Here is an 11,073-nt window from a genome sequence, read left to right as displayed (position 1 = left end):
TAAAACGGAACCTTGAGGAACACTGAAATTTACAGTTGATTTGTCAGAAGACAAGCCATTCACAGAGACAAACTGATATCTTTCCGACAGATAAGATCTAAACCAGGCCAGAACTTGTCCGTGTAGACCAATTTGGGTTTCCAATCTCTCCGAAAGAATGTGGTAATCGATGGTATCAAAAGCACCACTAAGGTCTAGGAGCACGAGGACAGATGCAGAGCCTTGGTTTGACGCCATTAAAAGGTCATTTACCACCTTCACGAGTGCAGTCTCAGTGCTATGATGGGGTCTAAAACCAGACTGAAGCGTTTTGTATACATTGTTTGTCTTCAGGAAGGCAGTGAGTTGCTACACAACAGCTTTTTCAAAACTTTTTTGAGAACAATGGGAGATTCGATATAGGCCGATAGTTTTTTATATTTTCTGGGTCAAGGTTTGGCTTTTTCAAGAGAGTCTTTATTACTGCCACTTTTGGTACACATCCGGTGGATAGGGAACTGTTTATTATATTCAACATAGGAGGGCCAAGCACAGGAAGCAGCTCTTTCAGTAGTTTAGTTGGAATAGGGATAGTATGCAGCTTGAAGGTTTAGAGGCCAAGACTATTTTCATCAATGTGTCAGGATATATAGTATTAAAAAACTTGAGTGTCTCTGAGCTTTGGAGAAATATGCGGAGTCCGTAAGAGGAGTCCGTAATTTGCTTTAAGAAGTTAAGATCATGATCTTTTCGTCAAAGAAGGTCATGAATTTATCACTGCTGAAGTGAAAGTCATCCTCTCTTGGGGAATGCTGCTTTTTAGTTAGCTTTGCAACAGTATCAAAAATACATTTTTCATTGTTCTTATTCTCCTCATTTAAGTTGGAAAAATAGGATGATCGAGCAGCAGTGAGGGCTCTTCGATACTGCACGGTACTGTCTTTCCAAGTTAGTCGGAAGACTTCCAGTTTGGTGTAGCGCCATTTCCGTTCCAATTTTCTGCAAGCTTGCTTCAGGGCTCGGGTATTTTCTGTATACCAGGGAGCTAGTTTCTTATGACAAATGCTTTTTTGTTTTTAGGGGTGCGACTGCATCTGGGGTAATACGCAAGGTTAAATTTAGTTCCTCAGTTAGGTAGTTGTCCGATTTTTGTACTCTGACGTCCTTGGGTAGGTGGAGGGAGTCTGGAAGGGCATCTAGGAATCTTTGGGTTGTCCGAGAATTTATAGCACGGCTTTTGATGATCCTTGGTTGGGGTCTGAGCAGATCATTTGTTGCGATTGCAAACGTAATAAAATGGTGGTCCGATAGTCCAGGATTATGAGGAAAAACATTAAGATCCACAATGTTTATTCCACGGGACAAAACTAGGTCCAGAGTATGACTGTGGCAGTTAGTAGGTCCGGAGACAGGTTGGACAAAACCCACTGAGTCGATGATAGCTCCGAAAGCCTTTTGGAGTGGGTCTGTGGACTTTTCCATGTGAATACATGGAAAACAACCCCTTTTTTTTTGCAGTATTTATTTACCGTCCTTACAAACCACTTAAGATAAATGTACATTGCTGTATTGTACATAGGCTGGTCATCCTGAGTGGCGCAGCTGTGGCACAGCGGTCTAAGGTACTGCATCTCAGTGCTTGAGGTGTCACAACAGACACCCTGGTTCGATTCCAGGCTGTATCATAACTGGCTGTGATTGGGAGTCCCATAAGGCGGTACACAATTGGCCCAGCATCGTCTGGGTTTGGCTGGTGTAGGCTGTCATTGTAAATAAGAATTTGTTCTTAACTGACTTGCCTAGTTAAATTAAGGTTACATTTAATATATATATATAATAATAATCATCTAGGTTTGTACCTGTAGACTTTCCATCACCATGAAGAAAAACAATGCACAATACAATAATTGTGTACATTGAGACAGCAAGTGGTTTGTGATGATTTGATAATGTGACTCAGTTGGTAGAGCATGCTGTTGGCAATGCTATGGTTGTGGGTTTGATTCCCATGTGGGACCAGTATGAAAATGTAAACCGTAAGTTGCTCTGGATAAGAGTGTCTACAAAAAGGAATGAATAGACCATTTAAATTATTACATAGTTAAAAAACATCACAAAAGTAGTGCACTGGGCATTTACTAGTCCTGTATCTGCAGACTGACGTAGAAGTCTTCAGCACCTGCAAAAAATATTCTGCATTTCCCCCAATCGCAGCACCCCTACCCCCAAACTACTTCCAGCAGCTATCATTATGTTCCTGACCAGGTGTCATGATGTCTGATGAAGAAGATGCTCCGGGCTGTCCTCCAGGCCAATAAGAACAGGGTGTCCATCAGGCGGAATACAGGTCGCTGACGGGGGAGTTCATCCCTGACCAAAAGCTGGGCTACCCTTCACTGGAATGCTTCCTCCGCAGTATCCCCTCTGTGGTCAGGATGGAGAATTGCATTGGGGAGGTAAGGCCTACGTCCCAATAAACGGGTGGCTGGTATCCTAGTGGTTAAGAGCGTTGGGCCAGTAACCGAAATGTCGCTGGTTTGAATCCCCGAGCCGACTAAGCAAACAAATCTGCCTGTGCCCCTCGGGAGCAAGCAGCATAACCCTTATACCAGCCGTTTCCTTTCTACCTGCCACTTTCCTTTTCAATCTATGGAGGGAAGTGAAGACTTGCACATTTCAGGAAGGACAGATTTGGAGTTTGAGGAGAGTTGAGCTAGTCAGATTAAAGTTTTAAGCCAATATGTGTCATTTTGTATGAGCTTCTACTCTCCATATTTCTCCTGTAGATAATGTGCTTCGCTGCAGTCTGTCAAGAAACGGCCCACATCGCTCAGCTGGTCGCCCGTCAGAAGTCCAGCAAGAGGGCGCCTGGCAGCTCCCAGATGCTGAACTGTCAGATGAGGTCGAAATTGGCTTCAAACTTTGTGTTCTATGGTAGGTCTCGTCTGTCCTTGTCACAGTCAGTGTCATCTGACAATGGCTATTTTTCTGAATGTGTCTTTCCTCGATGGCCCAGTTCACTATTCCTTTGAGAACTTGATAAAAAAAAAAAAAAATCTAAGAATAAGGGCCTTTCAGACCAAAATTATATTTCTCTCTCCGTCTCTCTCTCTCCTGATTCTTTGCACATATTAATACAATCAGTGAGTGAAAAAGTGAAGCAGGATGCTATCATCACTGACATCTACCTCTTTCATCTCTCCCCTTGTCTTCCTCCAGAGAAGCCTTTAACACAAGTCACTAACACACACCATTGTGTAAGGCATAGGTGGTTTGTGATGTTATACCGTATTCAATGTCATTTGATGTAACGTTACTCCAAAACGTCTTCTCTACATTCAAATAGTACCAACAGATATTACTCTACCTCTGTCTTTTTTCAGGCCAGACAAGAAATGTACCTTTTCTTCTAGACTGGTGAATGAAGTCAACTATCACATTTCGAATACCACCCAGAAAGCTCCTGGTAAGTCAAGTGGGACCCACCTTTCTCCAGTTGGAGATTTGGCTAATTCCATGGCAGCAGATTCATAGTGGAGATTTTGTCTGAAATCCGAAAGACAGAGTATTTCTTCCTAGGAAGTGTATTCTATGTATCCCCCTAGAGGCCATCTGGTTTCAAATAACATTTTATTAGTCACACGCGCCGAATACAACAGGTGAAATGCTTACTTACAAGCCCCAAACCAACAATGCAGTTTAAAAAATACGAATAAGAAATAAAAGGAACAGTGAATATCTGTCCTCTGGACGCTTTAGTGGTGGTAGTGTTACTGTACAAAACATTTGAAAACGTTTTTACCCTACTGAACATGACTGGCTGGTATACTATGTAATAATGTGTCGTCCATTCATCCTACTATTTCCCAGCTCCCTCCGTTACCATCAGTAACGTCTCTGCTCCTCCTCCTCCTCCGACGCCCAAAGCCCTTCAGCCGGGAGGCTGCAACCCCCAGGTGGTCCAGAGTCGGATCTCTGAGGTGCTGAAGAAGTACTACAGTGGTCTGTGGCTGTCCAAGCTGCCCTCTGTGTACCGGGACATGCACAACCAGGACCTACCTGGCCAAGCAGTCATAGACCTGGAGAACTGGACACATAACTGCTCAGTAAGTATCTAGTGGAAAATCATATTCTCTTTGTTTCCCTTCTATCAGCATCAAAAGGAAATAATAGAATAGCTACCACTTTATTTTTCACCCACAGATTTTCAGAACATCAAATAGTCACTCCTTTTTACTGTAGTGTTTTGAGATGTTTCGTGCACTTTAAAAATGCACTTTGATGCATTGAGTGAAACTTTGTGTTTCAGGTTGAGAAGCCTGTTAGTACCAATCGCGCAGATAGGCTGGTCTACCCCCCTTAGCCCAAACCCCCCAGCACTGCTGTCGCACCAGTCAAACCCCCAATGGCCCCTTATACTGTCAAACCAGCCACAACCCTCCTAGCCAAACCCTACACCCACCACCTCTATCCCCTACAGCGGTGAGCATCCCTGCGGAGGCGCGCCTCAGACTGAAGGAGCTGCTGTCTAAATACAGCCACGGCCTGTGGGCCCACACCCTCCCCAAGCTCTACCAGGAGACCTTCAAGGTCCCCCTTCCCAGAGGACATCCTGGCCAACCTGTCTCTCTTACTGGCCATCTGCACCGTGGAGTACCCCATGCCCGACAACAAAAATAAGGCCATCCTTTACGGCCCCGCCACGGAGTACAAGGCCAAGGTAGGGCTGCCTGTTCTCCTCCAGAAATATTCTTGTATTTATTCATTGTTTATTCAGGTGATCATATATTGGAGTAATTTCTGATTCCTCAATTCCTAGAGTCAGGAATCGACTCTTGAAATTGTTCCCTCCCAATCCTGAGCCGACTCCAATAGAAGAAACTGATAGAAAACACATTGGCACAACTGTAGTAAAGCCTCTAATTTCCTGTTAAGAAGATTCCCTCCCCTGCAATATTTCCTACGGTTTCCGGAAATCCTCCAACCTGGATTTCAGAAAAATCGGGAAACTTTTGGGAAATGTTGGGAATTTTACTCTTACTCAGGCGATGGAGGAATCCATGACGATGGTCTACAGCCAGCTCAGTACTCAGAGGCTGCTCCCATTCCCCTCGGCTGGCCAACTGGCAGCCGTCAAAGCGGAGGGGTGCGAGGAGGTTGTCAGGGCCCAGGTCTGTGAGGTCATGACCGACAAAGTCAAGGTAAGGAAGGTCTTGGAGAAGCAAGCTCAATGGAGAATCTCCATTAAAAGTTATGTTTAGTTCAGGACTAGGAAATCTCCCCTATAGGTTTGTGAAGCGCTGCAGGGAACTGTGAGCCAAAACACGATTAGGTGGTGAAAAGTTCAACAAACATTGGCCTATTAAAATGTGGTGAAAAGAGAAGTGTGTGGTAATGGGTTAGAATGGCCTCATGGGGATACTTTTGTGCCAACTTTTTAGTTGGATTTTACAATCTAGTGTGAAAAATAATAATCATGGGAAGCAGGAAATAATGAGGATGTTTTATTGGCCCTTCCTATGCTAGGCTTAGTTACAGGTGTCCAGTCCACATCACCTACAAGACATGTTTATAACCAGACTTGTCTTGTTGCCCCTCAGGTGTTTTACCTGGACCACTAGCCCAGTAACCAGCCATGCAGGTGTACTACTAGAAGACTGTACCTTGTAGGGTTTCAGTCCACAGAGAGATCAAGGCCCTGTTTACAACCAGACTGTCTTGTTGCTCTACAGGTGTACTACGTGGACCATGGCTTCTCTGAGGTCCTCAGTAGAACCACACTATTGGAGCTGCAGAAAGACTTCCTCAAGCTGCCTTTCCATGCGGCTACCTGTACACTAGCTGTTAACCAAGTTCAACTCCCATTTCCCCCGTCTCTTCTGAGCGTCGCAACTACGATGTGTCTACTGAAAAGGATTCGTTGGAAAGACGAGTTGGGATTTGCGTGATGGAGAATGCAAGCAGTTAGCTAAATGTAATGTTTATTTACACGTGACACGTCACCACAGTTGATGGTGTTCCACATTCTTGTGTGTTTAATCTGCTGTCTTTATTCTTCAGGGATCCTCTCAGATCTAAGTACCTCTGGGATGTAATATGGGGCAAGAGGTTGATTTTAATCGCTCTCGCTCTTTTTCCATCTCTCTTTCCCGCTCTCTTTTCTCTCTCTCCCTCACGCGTCTGTCACCATCTCTTTCTTCATCTTTCTCTCGCTCGCTCTCTTTCTGTCTCGCTCTGTCTCTGACATGCTGGGAGCAGCACAGGGTCAGCCTCGGAGTGGAGCACATTACGGGGTTAATGGCCTTGCTCTATGGCACACCGGCAGTAGGTACCACATGCAATATTATGTTCTGTGCTTCCTCCAATTCATTTTTTTTTTCTTCACAAAAGCTCTGACGAAGGCCGTGAGACCGATACGTAGGCTTATTGGGGATCGGTGATACTATCAAGAGCAGTGTGCGGTTTCCTTTTTCCTTCATCTTGTGCTTCCTCCATCTGAAATGCATGCATTCCCGTCCTGTTTTCTCTTGCCGTGTGAGGTCACCTATCTCGATCTCTCTCTGTTTCTCACTGTAATGAGGGTTTATTCTCAATTAGGTGTTCATGAATGTGTTGTCCCATATTTCCTAAGTTTGGAGTTTGAATACGTCTGTGGTTTCTCCTCCAGGTCAACAGCACCTATACGAATGTGTCTGTGACCGACGTGTGTTCTGACGAAAGCGTCTTCTGCCAGCTGCCCTCCCGAGCTCGGGTCAAGCTCAACGAGATCCTGGAGAAGATCGAGGCCTTCTTCATAAACCCAGGTACATGAGGACAGTTGGGATAGTCGCACCATTCTCTTTTTTTGGGGGGGGGGACAAATTGCTGTTACACATATAGCCTAATAATGTTATGTGATTTACAATATGCTGTTGATCGCCTCTTCGCCAGGTGACGTCAGAGTCACGCCGTTCTGTGGGAAGTGCTGCCTGGCCCTGTACAAAGGAAGGTGGTCCAGAGTAGAGGTAGGAGACTGTCTGGAGAATAAACAACATGGGGAAGACACTTGGGGACATGGAAGGAACACGTATCCCAATGGGGTGTTCTCTGACAATACATCTGTTCACCCCAAAATACATTTAGTAGTGAAACCTTATGCGTTTCAAACCAATTCTCTGCTCTGTTATATTCTGCGCTGTGCTTGCTTTTACCAAAAACAGTATATCTGTGTACCCCTGTCAGATTACCAACCTCCGTGGTAGCAGAGTGCTAGATATCAAATTTGATTTGTGGACCTGGGAGTCCCAGCCTCTGTAGAGGTTATAGAGCTGAGAGAGATCCCTCCTCCGTTCCTGCACTAGCTCATGGTCATCCCACCACAGGTCGGACGGAAAGACTCATGGCTTTTTCGACTCCTTGACTTTTTCCACATTTTGTTACGTTACAGCCTTATTCTAAAATGGATGAAATGAAATTAATTTTTTCCCTCATCAATCTACACACAATACCTCAAAATGACTAAGTGAAAACAGGTCATTTTTGGTGTGCAAATTTATTCAAAATTAAAAAAACATAGCTTATTTACGTAAGTATTCAGATCCTTTGCTGTGAGACTCGAAATTGAGTTCAGGTGCATCCTGTTTCCATTGATCATCTTTGCAATGTTTCTACAACTTGATTGGAGTCCACCTGTGGTAAATTCAATTGATTGGACATGATTTGGAAAGGCACACACCTGTCTACATAAGGTCCCACAGTTGACAGTGCATGTCAGAGCAAAAACCAAGCAGCACACCACCAATCAGGCCTTTATGGTAGAGTGGCCAGACGGAAGCCACTCTTCAGTATTTCTAAAAACCTGTTTTTGATTTGTCATTATGGGGTATTGTGTGTAGATTGATGAGGGGGGGAAAAACTATTTAATCAATTTTAAAATAAGACTCACATAACACAATGTGTAAAAAGTCAAGGGGTCTGAATACTTTCCGACTGCACTGTATCAACTGTTTTTGTACCACAGGTTTGGTAACAGCTAGCTGAACAGCTGGTTCATAATGTAATTTGGAAAGAAATTGCAGTAGGCACACTTTTTTTAAACAAAACTATTGAATTTGCTTGCTTCAAGAGCAGCAATATGATGCTTGGAAAAAGTGAAGCATAGACTGGTGAGAGTTGATTAGACATTTAGAAGCAGGTGTGATCCACAGCTGGCGCAATGAAAGAATTGGGCCACAGAGTTGTCCTCATTAGCATAGCTTTCATCAGCTTTCAGAAGCCACAAACTGAAAGTAGGCACACTGGATGTCCAAAAAAGACAACATGAAAGGCTCTAACTTGGACTGATTTTAATCCTCTCTTCCCCTTTAGTTAAAAAGCACTTTGAAAAGTGAAAAAGATAAACATGTTTTCGATTGATTTTCCTTCTGTACTGTTAGATCTTCAAGGCTTCTAACCCTCTACCTCCTTTCCTCTATGCGCTGTAGATCACTTTAAAATGAAATGTTATTGATTCTCCTATGTCATGTCGATCTCCAAGCATTTTTAACCCGCTCCTTTTCTATAGAGCTCGATGCTGGACCAGGCCAAGCTGCTGCACATCTACCCTTTTACCCCTCAGGGCTGCCAGGATGTCACCAGCGGTGTTAACCACTAGATGGTGACCTCTGACCTATGGAAGCCTCCCCCGGACCCCAGAAGGACGGTCTCCCTACCCCCAGTTTCCTCGACACCATGGTCGCCAACATGGTGGGTCAGCTTACCCTCGACAGCCCAGCCTGCGCCCTACACCTGTCTCCACAAAGACCCCCAGCCCTCTGGATGGTGCCGGGGACACGTCAAAAGTGCTCACCCCCACTTTGGTCACCTGCGCTTTGGGAGAGAAGCAGCTGGCGCTGCCCCTTCTCATGGAGCTTCCCCAGGCAGGCCAGAACATGGACGTTTACGTGTCTGTGGCCTGTCACCCGGGACACTTTGTGCTGCAGCCGTGGCAGGTAAGCAGTTCAAGAGAGCTGTCAATGTTTGCGTCCCAAATGGCACCCTATTCCCTACATGGTGCACTACAGCACTGCGCCCGGCCCGCCACAGGAGTCGCTGGAGCGCGATGAGACAAGGATATCCCTACCGGCCAAACCCTCCCTAGCCCGGACGACGCTAAGCCAATTGTGCGTCGCCCCACGGACCTCCCGGTCGCGGCCGGCTGCGACAGAGCCTGGGCGCGAACCCAGACTCTGGTGGCGCAGCATAGCACTGCGATGCAGTGCTCTAGACCACTGCGCCACCCGGGAGGCTATGTTTGTATATTTTAGTCCGTATTGTTGAACTCAAGTGACGGATTTCTTTGCCAAACTGTAAAAATTATTGCTTTCAGTGTGAACGAAGATGACTAAAACCACATGTAAAGTATGTAGAAAAGATAACGGGGCTTTATCATTTTTTAAATATAATCTTTGAGGACTGACAATCACCAAAATAAAAGCTAGACAGTCAGGGAGAATTGAAAGTTTAAAAAAACAATGACTATAGCAGTATATATTTTATTATGTTTGTACAAAAGAACACATATTAGCCATGGCAAAATGCACAGAATTGCAGGTAAAGGTATCTTACCAACAGATGCATATCTGTATTCCCAGTCATCTGAAATCCATAGATTACGGCCTAATGAATTGATTTAAATTGACCGATTTTCCTCATACGAACTGTAACTCTTGCATTTTTGCGTTTTTATATTTGTGTTCAGTACATTTGAAATGTGTCAAATCAAACTCAGGACCTGTACAAGCTGATGGGAGCGATGGTCCATTACTACAACCAGAGGGAGGAGATGCCGGGGCCCGGAGATGTACAGAAAGGCCAGGTCTACGCCGCCAAGGTGGACCATAAGTGAGTGGACAGATTAGGGCTTGGAGGCCTCCACAGTTTTTTGATTTATACAAATGAAAAAAGCCAGTCACACACTTGTCTCTGGAATGAAGTCTGTTGACGTCATTGTGTTTTTAGTCCTAGCTGATTTATGGGCTTTGTTTTGTTTTCACATGGCTGAGGCAATATAACTGTTAGAGAAGAAGCCCCTGGTGGCCCATGTGGAGTGTGGTGAAGGCGGAGCTTCCCTGGGACAGGAAGGTGATTGGTTGATTAATTTATAGAATTTATTTGAGAATTTACAAAAATACATAAATAGCCAGTAGCGACATACATTTCAAAAAGGATAACACAAAGTCATTGGTTGCATCTGAAATGGCACCCTATTCCTTACGTAGTGCACTGCTTTTGACCAGGCCCCATTTTCAGAGGAGAGACATCTGGTTTCACAACGTCATGGCTGACTTCCCAGAGGAGCTGAGTACCGCCCCGTAGAACCGGACTGGAAAGACAGAACGCATAAGACTGTGGTATCTTTTTCTTATGCCGCACAGGTAGAACTCTGCCAGAGTCTATCACATATGCTGAAATGATTTACAGCACTGCCTGCAGCATATAACTGTTGGTATCCCTTTCACTTATTCCACAGGTCACAAAGATCTGCCAGAGTGTCACAGGTCATTGGGGAGCTATTTATGCAGAACCGCAGTCTTATCAGCTTAGCAATGTCTGAAGCATAGAACTGATTTTTTTCTCCCTTATATGTGAGGGGGTGAATAAATTTGCAGTTGTGCATATACAGAGAAAGGGATTAAACAGCAGTACCGACCCCATCGATCTCCTTAGTAGGTTATGTCGTTCAGGTGTATATACAAAAAGTGTCCTTTATCGTTCAGTTTCAATCTTCTATCAAATACTTTGCATAGAAAGTTCTTTACTGAGTTAGTTATTATTCAGCACCAACTTTTGGTCTTTGCAGTTGATCTGTTTTAAGCCATTTGTCCTTCTAACTTGTGATTTTGTTTGTCTTTTACTTACATTTTAACTTTTAAATAATAATTTATTTAAGTCGACTGTATTTCATTCGTGTTTCAATACCTTGACTTTTGAAATGCTTAATTGATTTGACATACACTTATTTAGCTTTTTGTGCGTGGCATCTCACAGTACTAACTTTTGAAGGAAATTGATGAATGTATATTTAGCTGAATAAATTGTTCATTAAAAAGCACTACTTTGTTATTAGTAATGAAT

General features: G+C 44.2%; 1 pseudogene; it reads left to right on the top strand.

Moving 5' to 3' along the window:
- The first annotated feature begins 2,505 nt into the window (after positions 1-2,505).
- LOC139566690 (tudor domain-containing protein 7B-like) lies at positions 2,506-11,050 on the top strand (annotated as a pseudogene).
- The last annotated feature ends 23 nt before the right edge of the window (positions 11,051-11,073 follow it).

This window comes from Salvelinus alpinus, chromosome 39 (genome assembly GCF_045679555.1).
Source record: "Salvelinus alpinus chromosome 39, SLU_Salpinus.1, whole genome shotgun sequence".
Lineage (NCBI taxonomy): Eukaryota > Metazoa > Chordata > Actinopteri > Salmoniformes > Salmonidae > Salvelinus > Salvelinus alpinus.
The sequence above is the reverse complement of the archived record's forward strand: the minus strand, read 5'-3'. Positions and strand labels throughout refer to the sequence as shown.